This window comes from Melospiza melodia, chromosome Z (assembly GCF_035770615.1).
Source record: "Melospiza melodia melodia isolate bMelMel2 chromosome Z, bMelMel2.pri, whole genome shotgun sequence".
NCBI classification, from domain to species: Eukaryota; Metazoa; Chordata; class Aves; order Passeriformes; family Passerellidae; genus Melospiza; species Melospiza melodia.
Window position 1 is genome coordinate 35118440 of NC_086226.1, and position 12809 is coordinate 35131248.

The 12809-nt window shown below is 40.5% G+C and overlaps 1 long non-coding RNA gene across 1 annotated transcript; it reads left to right on the forward strand.

The window, feature by feature from the left end:
* The first annotated feature begins 7566 nt into the window (after positions 1-7566).
* Positions 7567-12040, forward strand: LOC134432201 (uncharacterized). Its single transcript, XR_010031255.1, has 4 exons — positions 7567-7733; positions 9003-9229; positions 9465-9549; positions 11928-12040. It is a non-coding gene; the product is annotated as an uncharacterized LOC134432201 (long non-coding RNA).
* Positions 12041-12809: the final 769 nt, after the last annotated feature.

The following is a 12809-nucleotide window of genomic DNA, read 5'->3' on the forward strand; positions in this document are numbered from 1 at the left end:
TGTGTTCTTCCCCACCTGTCAAAGGAAGTCCTTCAAACAGATCATTCCAGCATCTAGAAAATCACCAAAGACTGTGTTTGGCATCTGCTGTTTTACTGCATCTCCTGCAATTTGTCCAACAGTTAAAAGGTTTTATGAAATTGGCACACAGATTGTGCTTGATTTAATTTACTTTGAAATGGCATAAGTGTTTTTTTGCCCTATAATTTGCTATTTATGTGAATGTGGTCCTTAATGTTCTCCTTTAGTATGTGCAAATAGAGAAAAACAGAAGCTAATTTATGATCCAAATATCACATATATATATATATATATATATATGGAATATATTTTAATTTACTGAGGGAAAATAATGTCATAAATCGTGTTTACAAGAGTTTCAGGCAGTGTCATGTTGGAAGGCACTCATTTGCTAAATTTTTCTAAACCTGTCAGAGAGCAAGCAGAGGCTTGTGGGATGAGCAATTCCAGATCTGGGTAGGAATTTCCAGAGGGAAGAGAGAAATATAACTTCAGAAAAAGAATGCAATGCTTCTACACCCATGCATGCAGTAAGGATAACAAACAGGAGGAGCTGGAAGCCCAGTTTTGAGGTCAGTCCTGTGTAAGATTTTTATTGATGACTTAGATGTGGGAGTTGAGTGTACCCTCAGTAAATTTGCAGATGAGACCAATTTGGGCGGGAGTGTTGATCAGCTCAGGGGTAGGAAGGCTCTGCAGTGAGACCTGGACAGACTCCATCAGGCTGAGGTCACAACTGCAGGAGGTTCAACCAGGTCCAGTGCAGGGTCCTGCGCTTGAGAGCCAGCAAGCAGCACCACAGGCTCTGGGAGGAATGGTTTGAGAGCTGTTTGACACAAAGGGACCTGGGGATGCTGGTTGGCAGTGGCTGCACATGAGCCAGGGTGTGCCCAGCCAATGGCATCTTGGTATGCAGTGTGGCCAGCACTAGGGAAGTGACAATCTTGGCACTGTACTTGGCACTGGTGAGGCTGCACCTCAATTCCTGTGTCCTGTTCTGGGTCCTGTTCTGGATCCCTCATGACAGGAAAGTCATTGAGTTCCTGGAGAGTGTCCAGCAAACGGTAATAAGGCTTGTGAGGGGCTTAGAAAATGTGTCTCATAAAGAACAGCTGAGAGAACTGAGACTGTTTATCCTGGAGTAGAGGAGGTTCAGGGGAGACCTCATGGCTCTCTAGAACTCCCTGAATGGAAGGTGTAGCCAGGTGGAGTCGGATCTCTCCTACACTGCCTGCATTGAGAGGTCTAGAAGAAATGGCTGAGACGGGGGAGATTCAGATTAGACGTTAGAAAACATTTTTTTATTGTTAGGGTGGTCAGGCCTTGGAATAGGTTTCCCATGGAGAGGGAGGAGTCGCCATCCCTGGAGGTGTTCAAGAGGCATCTGGATCCAGTGCTGAGTGATGGTTTAGTGGTTTAGAAGTTACAGTGGTGGTGCTGGGTGGATGGTTTAGCTTAGTGATCTTGTAGGTATCTTCCAATATTTATGATTCTATGACTCCATGAGATTAAGACTAGAAGGGAATTGGAAAAAAGAGTGTTCATTAAAATTTCATGAAAGATACAGTTTTTTGAGATATTTCGTGAGAGAAAAGTATTTCTCTTGTTGAATATTTGACTGCTATAGTTGCATTGCCATAGCAGAGATCCACATACTCACTGTCTGCAGCTATCTTTCATACCAAACTCCCTCTTCCTCTAGGAGATTCCAGCAGCTCACATCAGCAAGCAGCTGTCTGTCACAGTGCCTCTCTCTGCTCTTCAGGAGTGTGTTTCACACACTGAGCTGCTCTAGAGAAAGCAGCCACAGCTATGGGAAAGAACAAGGGTCATTTGCAAGGTCATGTCAGGTGATAGGTCTTGGCAGGCTATGTTTTGGCAGAGTGCATTCTTTGTATGGTAACACTGGCACTTCCAACCCCAAAAAAATCCATATGGGGAAGCAGGACATTATAAATATGTTGAAGAAATTATTTTGGAGGGATCTAGTCAAAGCCATGTTCCAAGGTGGGCAAAATTCAGCCTTGTAGCAGGCAGATCAGGGCAATGATGGCTCAATCTCCTAAAGCATAGGAGCCTCCTGAATGGACAGGTGGGAACCATAACTTTTGTGAAAACAAAATAGTAACATTAGTCTAAAACAGGGTCACATAAATTAATGTTTTCCACTGTGTTGCTGGTGCCCAACAGATTGTAACAGTGTTTTCCATGCCAAAATGGAAGATAAAGTGGGGTTTTCTCCTTCAAATCTAAATGTAGACAATAGACAGCATTGCAGATAGCTCAGTCTCTTCAGGTGTGCAGATATGACCAGGGCAGAGCATTACAATATTGATAAGAAAAGAAAATAAAAGAAAAGAAGAAAGTCTTAATATTTCCCACAAAACTGATTGAAATCCTCTTAATCTTTCAAGGATAAATCTCCAACAAAAGGATATTTTTAAGTGAGATAGAATCATATTCAAAACAACAAGATCAAATATGCTCTGTTATCAGATGGAAAAAAATAAATTACAATTCAGATATTGAAAGCTTTGATGTTTCAATGATGTTTTTATTTGAAAATTACTTCTCTCATCTTGTGTAGAATGCAATTTTCATCACAATAGCATGTTAAATTGCTGAAAAATTATCAATTTCCCTTTTAAGTTGTCACTTTTCCTAAAACAGTTTAATTAGTTATTTGATCCCGTCATTCATTCTCATCTCTACTGTGTCTATTTAAAACTCTTAACCTATCTTTACATCAGCTATAAGCTCTGGGAAGCAATAAATACCCCTTAACAGATCAAGCTGTTTTGACAGGACAGGCAAAGCATTAGTCCTTGAATTTCCCAGAGAACAAGAAACTTCATGTGTGATAAGCAAAAAGAATGTTCTGGTTCTCATAATGCGCTATTCTGAACTATTTTTTCTTGGCTAACCAGTTGTGGAGATTTATTCCTAGCTTCACACAGATGAGTGTTTAATAGCATTTATCTAGCACAGTTATGTGTAAGAAAAAAGAAAGTGGTTTGGTGGGATGCCTCTCTCTGCTGTTTATTAAAACCTATTGAGAAACTGCAAACTGGAGGACTGGCTGCATCCCTAGGGAGGAGAAGGGAGAATGAACCTTTCAGGTGCTGAATGCACTCAGCTTCCAGGCAGGATCTGGTAGAAGAGCCGATTCAGATCTCCTCAGCCTCCTCCAGAGTTATGTGAGATTCTTCAGGAATTATGCAAATGTATGGGAACCTGTCTGCTCGTGTTGTATATACTCTAATGTATGTGTATATACTCTTCCAAACCTGTGGAGAAAAACAGTGAACACTTCACGTTCTTGTCTGTTTCTCATGCTTCTGTATCCACTTTTCCAGACCTGTGATTTGCAGGATGTTTTTCCTTGTACTTTCAGTTGCTGGTTACAGGAGGGCTTTCCCACTGAGCCCCTCACTGGGTCCATCTATAGGGTTTACAGTTTCAGATCAGCACACTTGGACTCCCTGCAGCTGCCTCATTGCAGGTCCTTATTATGGTCCTTGGAAATCCCTGCTCATCTGGAAGATCTGCTGAAGTTCAGCTGTTGCTTTGGAGACAAAGGGGAGGGGAAAAATTCTTTTGAGATTGGTTTAACAGCAGGAGGTGGTTCTGCATTAGTTCCTGCTTCTGCTCGCTGAGCACTCTCAGGCTTTCATCAGGGATGGTGAGACAGGGAGTAAGATTTGTCAAACAGGATCTGAAAGATGCCTCTCAAAGCTTTCCTCCTAAGTTAAAAGTCCGCTATCTCTGTGTGTGGCTTTACCACAGAATTTGTCCTGTAGCCTTTCAGCAGGGCTGAGGTGCACTGCAGTGTCAGAGCTTGAATTTGCTTTTTTAACTTCTTGCAGATGTCAGTAGCACTTGGTTCCAAGTGTGAAGTCTGTTGACCCCTGCAGCTAGTACCATTTGCACTTCTTAAACTGTCATTGAGGAGTTACTATGGTGCTGTGCAGATTAGAAATTTCAGTAGAAGATAAACAGGCAGACTGCAAAAGGGCTAAAGGGGACTTTCGTAGGAAGAGGCACCATCTTCTTGGGGTGCCACATGTCAAGCATGGCCACTAGTAAAGAGACTCTTCCAAACAAGAAAAGACAGTGACGATCTTCTACGACTTCACTTTCAGACTAATGTACATGCTGTTATCTTCCTTCTGTGTGTGTGCTATTTAAAATGGAGAGTCATCTCTTTAAAGGAAATGGAGTTGTACAAATATATTCACACACACACACACACACACACACATATAATATATACACATAACACACACACACACACACATATATAAATACTCTGCAGTCATGACTGTGGGTTAACCACGTATGCATGATGCAAACAGTTGTATGATTTTCTCCTATTCTATCCTGCCTCTTCCCACATTATGGAATATATTTTCATCTATGTTGCATTAACTTGTCCAAATGGCTGCATCTTCCAGCTCTTTTTATACCAACATACTAATTTATTTTTATTTAATTCTACCACAGAAAACCATGGAACTTCCTGTGTTTGCTCAGCTAGGAGGAGTCCTGTATTAGCAGCTTCTGTTGCTTTATTCCTCTCTTCCACCTTGCTAGTCTTTCTGTCATGGAGCAAGGTCTTCATAAAGAGAACTGATTTGGTTCATCTATGACCCTGAACATCAGGGCACAACTTTAGTACAAATACTCTGTCATAGTGCTGAGTTGTTTCTTGCTCTAAAAGTGCTCCTTTGATAAGCTTCAAGATATCAGAGAGACTTCTGGTTTTGTGGGGCAGCTGCAGACTGAATGTGACATGGTGTCACCATCACCATCTCTTAGAGTGAAAATGTAAAATTTCACTTTTAATTTTAATCAGTTACCATATAACTAGTACCACTGAATTTGTCTGAACCATTTTTTAAAATAGGTAATTGATGTTTCTGTTTACTGTAATTCAGCTATCCCACAGTTTAGGTGTTCCCTATGCATTCAGTAAGGAGGACAATGTCTGACTCTCTGTCCAAAATTACAGCTGTCTGTGGGTCAAACACAACAGAAGTGTAGGCCAGCAGATAAGGTTTGATTTGATGTGCTCCTTAACTGAGAGCCTGAATAGAGTGAGCTGCTAAATAGATGTCATCACATTGTTGTAGAAAATGGGAAGAAATGGGGCTGGTATTTCTTTCAAAAGAGATAAAAGGGTTAATGCTGAATATGACACAAACTCCCGCAAAAGTGTTACGTTAGCCTTGTTCAGAACATTTCATTGCCATTAATATTTTTTAAAATATATGTTAAATTTGCAGCTTGGACTTTGCAGAGCCCTAACAGTGTCACTGGAGTTCAGCAACTGCAGACACTCTTCTCTACAAATACTTTGGATGCTATCCTCTTCTGATTCTTCTTTGGTTTGTTTTTGGATTCTTTTCCTTAACATTGCTTTCCTGTTCAGTAGTAATTGTCCTCCATTTTTCTGAATCCCCTTTTTCTAATGAAACCACTAATTTCTAATGATTTTTACTCTGTTTGAAGGAAATTTCTTTCCATCAAATTCTTTATGTTTCCCCTGAAAGCCTCATTGGCTGTGGTGATTCACAGATATTAGGATCTTTTCTGGAAACTGATTTTTGTTTGTTCTGTAGCTTCTTTCCAGCAGACATACTGTGTATGTTATTGTATTGCTGGTTTAGGCATAGAATTCATAAGCTCAAATCTGACTCATAGTTTGTGAATAGGACCTTCAAACAGTCACATCACAGAGTAATATAATGCAATTTTTTGCTATGTATCTATTGGGTGTTAGTCCATTTTTCTCCATGCAAGGAAGGCCTTGGGATACTAATTTTTTATTTTGAAAAATTGGACAAAAAATGAATAGAAAAGTCCTTGAGGATATGTAAAGTTCAAGGAATGAAGAAGAGTTAAAGATTATCATTAACAGAAAGATGACAGTCACAGAATCAGAGAATCACAGAATTACCAGGTTGAAAGAGACCTTCAAGATCATTAAGTCCAACCCATGCCCTGACACCTCAACTAAAGCATGGCACCGAGTGCCACATCCAGTCTTTTCTTCAACACATCCAGGGATGGTTACTCTACCACCTCCCAGGGCAGACCATTCCAGTACTTTATCACCCTTTCCATAAAAAAAACTTTTTCCTAATATCCAACTTATGTTTCGCTTATTGCAGCTTGAGACTGTGACCTCTGGTTCTGTCAGCTGCTGCCTGGAGAAAGAGACCAACCCGCACCTGACTGCAACCACCTTTCAGGAACTTGTGGAGAGTGTTAAGGTCACCCCTGAGTCTCCTTTTCTCCAGGCTAAACACCCCCAGCTCCCTCAGTCGTTCCTCACAGGGTTTGTGTTCCAAGCCCCTCGCCAGCCTTGTCACTCTTCTCTGGACGCACTCAAGTGTCTCAAGGTCCTTCCCAAACTGAGGGCCCAGAGCTGGACACAGCACTCAAGGTGCTGCCTCACCAGTGCCGAGTACAGGGAAGGGTGACCTCCCTGCTCCTGCTGGCCACACTGTGCCTGGCACAGGCCAGGATGCCACTGGCCTGTAAGGCCACCAGGGCACACTGCTGGCTCGTGTTCAGCCGCTGTCACCAGCACCCCCAGGTCCCTTTCTGCCCGGGCACTGTCCAGCCACACCATCCACAGCCTGTAACATTACTGGCGGTTACTGTGGCCAAAATGCAGGACTTGACAACTGGATTTGTTAAACCTCATCCTGTTGGACTGTGCCCATCCATTCAGTCACTCCAGGTCTCTCTGCAGAGCCCTCCTACCTTCCAACAGATCGACACACGATCCCAGCTCAGTGTCATCTGCAAATTCACTACTGAAAGCCTCAATCCCCTCATCCATGTCATCAATAAAGACATTGAACAGCACTGGCCCCAGCACAGACCCCTGAGGGACACCCCTGGTGAGCAGCCACCAGCTGGATGCAGCACCGTTCACCAGCACCCTCTGGGCCCGGCCATCCAGCCAGTTCCTAACCCAGGGCAGAAATGTGCACCAGAGAGGCTCTGCATACTGTCTCATATGACATTGTAGCAAAGAGGGACTTGAAAATAGGTGCAAAAGGAAAATAGGTGCAAAAGGTGCAAAAGTATGATGAGCAACTGGCTTATGTCTAGGGAGTGACTTGTAAGGAGACAACGAAAGGAGACTCTGAAGAAGAACAGGGAACTGGGCTATGTGACATATAAAATTCACAGACTTGAGAGATGATATGAGGAAGATGAAATTCAGAGAGGACAACTGCAAAGTGTGGAAGTAAAAGATAAAAAATTAACTTTGCAGGTACAGAAGTGGGAATAGCTGGAGTTATTGACAGGAGTTCAGCAGGAAATTATCTATGGAGCACCTCACATAACATCATCTTGGAAATAGAGACCACTTATTTCAAAAAGTTTCCTGAGATTTGAAGAGTACACTCATAGAAAAATATGGGCAAATAGAAACAATCTGAGAAAAAATATGTGGTAAGAAAATCTGTCTCTGGAGAAAAGCTGAACAAACATACCCACAAGATCTTGTTTTGTTTTCAGATTTATCAAAGTTTATTACGGAAGAAAAGAATTACTAATTCCGGCAGGATAGTACAAGACCAGGCCTATCTGGGAAATAGAAGAATTGTTAAGAAAAAGATTCCTTCAATCAAGAAACAGTGCAATAGAACAAGCCATGAAGGGACATCACAGAAAAGAAACATTTCTCTGAGGTAGCTTGGTTGCAATTTACTCTTACAGAAGGATGGACGGAATAGGACCTAAAGTCCCTTCTGGCTCTGCATTTTTATTACTTTTCTGACCTCCTGTTCAAAATGTGACTTATCTGAGACAAGTTAGAAACCAGAGGTCTGCCAAGCTTGTTTGGTGAAAAACTATTGAAAAGGGACATGAAAAAAAACCCCACATGAGCACCAGCAAAAGGAAACATGCTTCCCTTCTCTCTATTTAAAGTACTTAGCACTGTGCTCTTTGCTGTGATCTTTAGCTCAAATATATCTAGAAGCACCCAAATAATCATTAATTTTTAGATTAAACAAGTGGAACATTTCTAAAGTAAACATCTATTTCTCTGTAATTGTTTTCTCTGAGATCACTTTGATACTATTTTTAAAATAGAAGGAAAGGAATCACCTTTTGTCCTGTTCTTACGGGGTACGATATTTCCAAGCTCTCTTTCAGTAAAATAATTCCAATTGTTTAGGACTCTCTGACCACACTCAGAATTTTTAAATTTCACTTTAATCTTCAGAAATATTTTCAAGCAGCACTCTGATCTTGATCTCAAAGTAACAGTAGCCTCAGAAAAGTTAACATGATATCTCTGGCTACTTATCTTGGGAGAAATGTTGGCTGAAAAAACAAGAACGCCATTTTATGGCACATCATCAGGCTGTAAATGGAGGCTTCCTTCTATGCAGAAAGAGCCAACTCACCTGCTGTCCTACACTGCTGAACGGTTTGGTCTTCTGGCATTACTTCCCTCTCAGTCTAAAAAAAATATTCCTGTGATGCATCCTTGAGAAAACAGCTTTTCAAAAATAACCCCATTTCTTTTCTGATCCAGTGATCTTCTTACTTTTCTGAGCTTCATTGCTTAATTGATAATACCTAGTTGGTTTTGCTTGAGAAATGATGATCTCTGAAGTTTTTGGTGAGTAACTGTTGAAGCTGGTTTATTTACAACAGATCTGCCCTGGGGACCATAAACTTGTTTGCTCTAGATAAGGTGAAAATAAGTTATGTTCCATTATATTACAATTTAAAACATCTTTTAAGCAACAAAGTAAGTTGTTGTTTTGATTTTGTGTTTTGCTTTTTATTGTTGTTGTTTGTTTGCTTGTTTGTTTGTTTGTTTCTGAGTGGCTATCAATGGCCTGCTGACATTTTAACATACTTTAAAATACTTCAGCTTTCCCTTACTCTGTATTCCTTATGATTTTGTCACCTAATATCTCTCTATTTTGTTCTGATTCTGACAGGTTCTTTTTCCAAAATAAAAACAATACCTCACTGCAGAAAGAATGGGAAAAAGATTGTAAGATTCTCTCAGTGTAAATGAGCAAACATGGAGTCTTGCAGAGTTGAGGAAAAAAGAACTGTCTGTCTGTAGACAGTTTCATGGAAAATTCTGAGTTTCAGTGTCAAACCAGTTGTTGATAAAGAGGAGATAGGAGTGGAATCTGAAAGATGCAATGAAATGTTTTAGGTATTATTTTTATTGCTGGTGGCTTACAACATTTGAGTGTGGGAGGAAGTGTTGGATTTTCTTCTGATTTTCCTCTAAATATAATTTTTTTATTGTTTTGTTTTTTTACTTCTTCTGTGAGTGACAACAGAATTATTCACTTGTGATTTTTTTCCCACTCTACCTTAGTCTACATTACTCTCCAGGAAATGAAAGGCTCGGTTTTATGTCGTCTTACTAATTGCTTTTCTTGCAGCAGTCAGGTTCCAGTCTCTTGGCAAGGGCACAAGCACAAAACCAGCAAGTCTCAACGGGTTAAATTAAAGGCTGTGCACGCTGAGGTGGGTGGTTTAAGATGTTTGATTACTGTTACGTTTATCTAAACAAGGTGTTCTGCAGGGATTCAGGTTTATTACTGTTCTCTTAATGAGGGAATACTTTTCACTGGCTACTTTGTTTTTAAAAGTCATGTAAACTCTCCTTGGATTCTGTCATGTAGAATTACACTGGAAATTGTCTGAAATGCCTAGCACTTCATTACAGCAGCCACTCTGCCACAGATGAGGATAAAGCCTAAATCTTTAGCTGGGTTAAGTTTTGGGCTGTGCTCTGCAGCACTCATGTCCTCTCTGGTGCCCTTTTCCCACTGGGTCTGATGAGCTCTGCCACCCCCTCCACCAGCCTGCGGGCAATCACCCCTCTCTTCACTTGCTTATCAGCCAAGCTCCTCCTTGGACCTGAGTCTGACCTGGCTTGTACCAAAGGTCACCTATTTTCCTCCTTGATTCCTTCCTGTGAGCCTCCTTCTCAATTGTGCCTCTTCTTGTGGGATTTCAGGAAGTTACTCTGGAGACAAGGCAGCTGCTTTTGTACAGTACTTGAAATGGTGACTCTTGATGCAGAGGATTCCCGTAGGCCACATATCTAAGCTTGAAGTACATAATAATGACTTTTACCCTCCTGAAGTTATTCTTACCTCATTGTTGAGGAATAATTTACATATTTTTAAATTGATTAGAATTTTATAGAACATTATGAAAAGAGGCAAGGAGCTAGAGCTGAAATAATTTGACAAACTGAGCAAAATATGCCTCAGATTTGTGAACCAGGTTCCCAGCATGTTTAAATTCCTTGTCACAATGCTATTCTCCCTTTCTGTTCTGAGGTCATTGAAGTGGGGCAATGAAAGCCACGAGATTTCCCTACAGTTAATATCAATCTCTATTATATACCAATCTCTATAAAATGCAAAACTGTACAGAAAATTATGGGCTGGGTAAAGTGATTTTTTGGGTTACCATAATTATCATAACATTCATGGCACTAAGAAAACACATTAGCACTTTGGAGTTATTGTTTTAGTTCTGTATTGTCAAAAATACAGAACACTGAAATTCCACTTCTTTTTCTAGTTACCAGAATCATAAGAACTGTGTTTCTGTGTCCCCATAATCAAGAAGATATGTCTTTGATAGGCATTCAGATGGCAGAAATATTCCTTGCACTGTTGTAGTAGCCCACCTATATTCCATAAATTAGTCTTTGTGGTTGGAGAAAGCCTAAGTGAATGATACTGTCATAGCACTTGTAATTTTACCTTCTACAAAATCACAAACTCTTAAGGGATGCTGGACAAAGTTGGAAACACCAGCTCTCTGTAGTTATTTGTATGTGCCATTAGTTCTGGGAAAAACAGCCAGTGGTTTTGGCTGGGGACCTGTCCATTTTTGTGCCTTTATGTGAAGCATCAAACATTATTGTTACCAGAAGAAGTCAGCAATATAACTTTTGCCTCCAGTGACAGCAAATGCTGAAGGACTACTATTCAGTAGGCTGTGATTTGGCACTGTACATTCAGATGACTCAGTGGGGGAAGAAAAAATAATTGTTTATTTTTGCTTACTTTCAAAGCATTTCCCTGACAAGGGAAAACAGTAGCATGCTAAGGGAAATGAGAAGGGTTGTTACTGAAGCTGAAACAACTGGGAATCTTGAAGCTGGGCTTTGAAGCCAAACAACACGTTGAAGATACCAAAAATGTTGTTATTTTCTATGAAGAAATACATATTATTGTCCAATATAAAAGCATGCCGGTATTTCCTCAAAACAGATGAAAAAAACCCTAAACAAATAAGAAAGAAAAATAGCAACTGAAATGCCTTTCTCAAATTCTGACTTCAGTGGCTTTGGGTAAAAGGCAGGCTGCAGAAGTGTTCCAGGAAAACTCTGCTGGGATGTGCAGTTTGCAACACAGAACATGTTTGCATATGGCTGCATATTCCATATAATTCCTTTTTTCAAATATCAGATACCAAATGGACTGTGGTAACTTTTCCAACATTGATAGTTCCACCATTTTCCACTGTAGCCTCCTTTTCCCCATCAGCACTCAAAACCTCATTCAAATGGCAACTCCTTTAGCCCTGCTTTGGGGGTACAAACTTTGATCAGTACAATGAACAGCTGTTCCTGACAAAGGCTGCAGACTGATAGCATGAAATAAAACTATATTAAATAATGACTAATCATAGCAATATATTTTAAGCAGCTAAAATATTTAATTTTTCTGTACTCCTCTTCAGTATTTCCTTATTATCCTTTACTATGGATGTTATTTGCAAGCAATAGAGAGGAGCTTTAGTAGTTCTCTAAGTGTAAATATCATTAGCTTTGGATCTTCTGGAAGATGGTGCTCAGAAATGCTGCTTTGTTCTTCCAGACAACTTTCTCTGCTGGCAGAAGACCTCTGTGTCCCACACCTTGCCCATCAGGGCATTTGAAGGATTTAGGAATCAGAAGACTCAATGAAATGCAACATAGTACTCCAAAGAGGTAAGTGCTATTGGAGCTGGATCTTATACTTTGGTAAGGGGGTACGAAGTGAGCTTACTGATGCTGCAACATGACAGTGCATGGTTTCCTGCTACTCAAAGGGAGGAGAGTGCAGGTCTCTGCCTTGGTGAGTTTGTTTGCTGAAGAACACTGCTGTTAAAATACACATAGTGAACAGACTGGTCAATGGCTGTCTAAGTGCTGTGACAACTTAAGTGAACGTTTTTCAATTTCCTATTTCAACTTTACAACAGCAATCCTTCTGCTTCAGAAAATTACAGTTTTCATAGCTGTAGGGCAAGCATGTTATTGAGTAATTCACAGAGATCAGGGTACCGATGGGTGTGCACGCACTGCACCATTCTCTGATATATATGCAATTCCATCACAGATGATAAAAACATTTGAAAATGTTTTCAAATTTGAAGTAATTAATTGTCAAAATACCCTTGGGAGACAGGAGAAGTAAGTCAGGTAAGTGATTCCAGTAGTGAGGCAGGATAGATGGGTCAATGGCACATGAAACTATTTGTATCATGATAACCAGCTTGTGCTTAGCTTGGGTAGAACACCTCTGAAGAAACAGCATTTCAGGGTGAATAACAGCTAATAAAGCCATGAAACACATGTGATAGGAGAGCAAGCATACCGAAGGTAGGAATGCCTGCCATTAGAAGCAAAAGTGTGGGTATCTTCACTGCCAACAGTGCCTGTGCTAACTAAAGCCAAGTGCCACTCCAGCCTTACCTGCATTTTGCTATGTGCACAA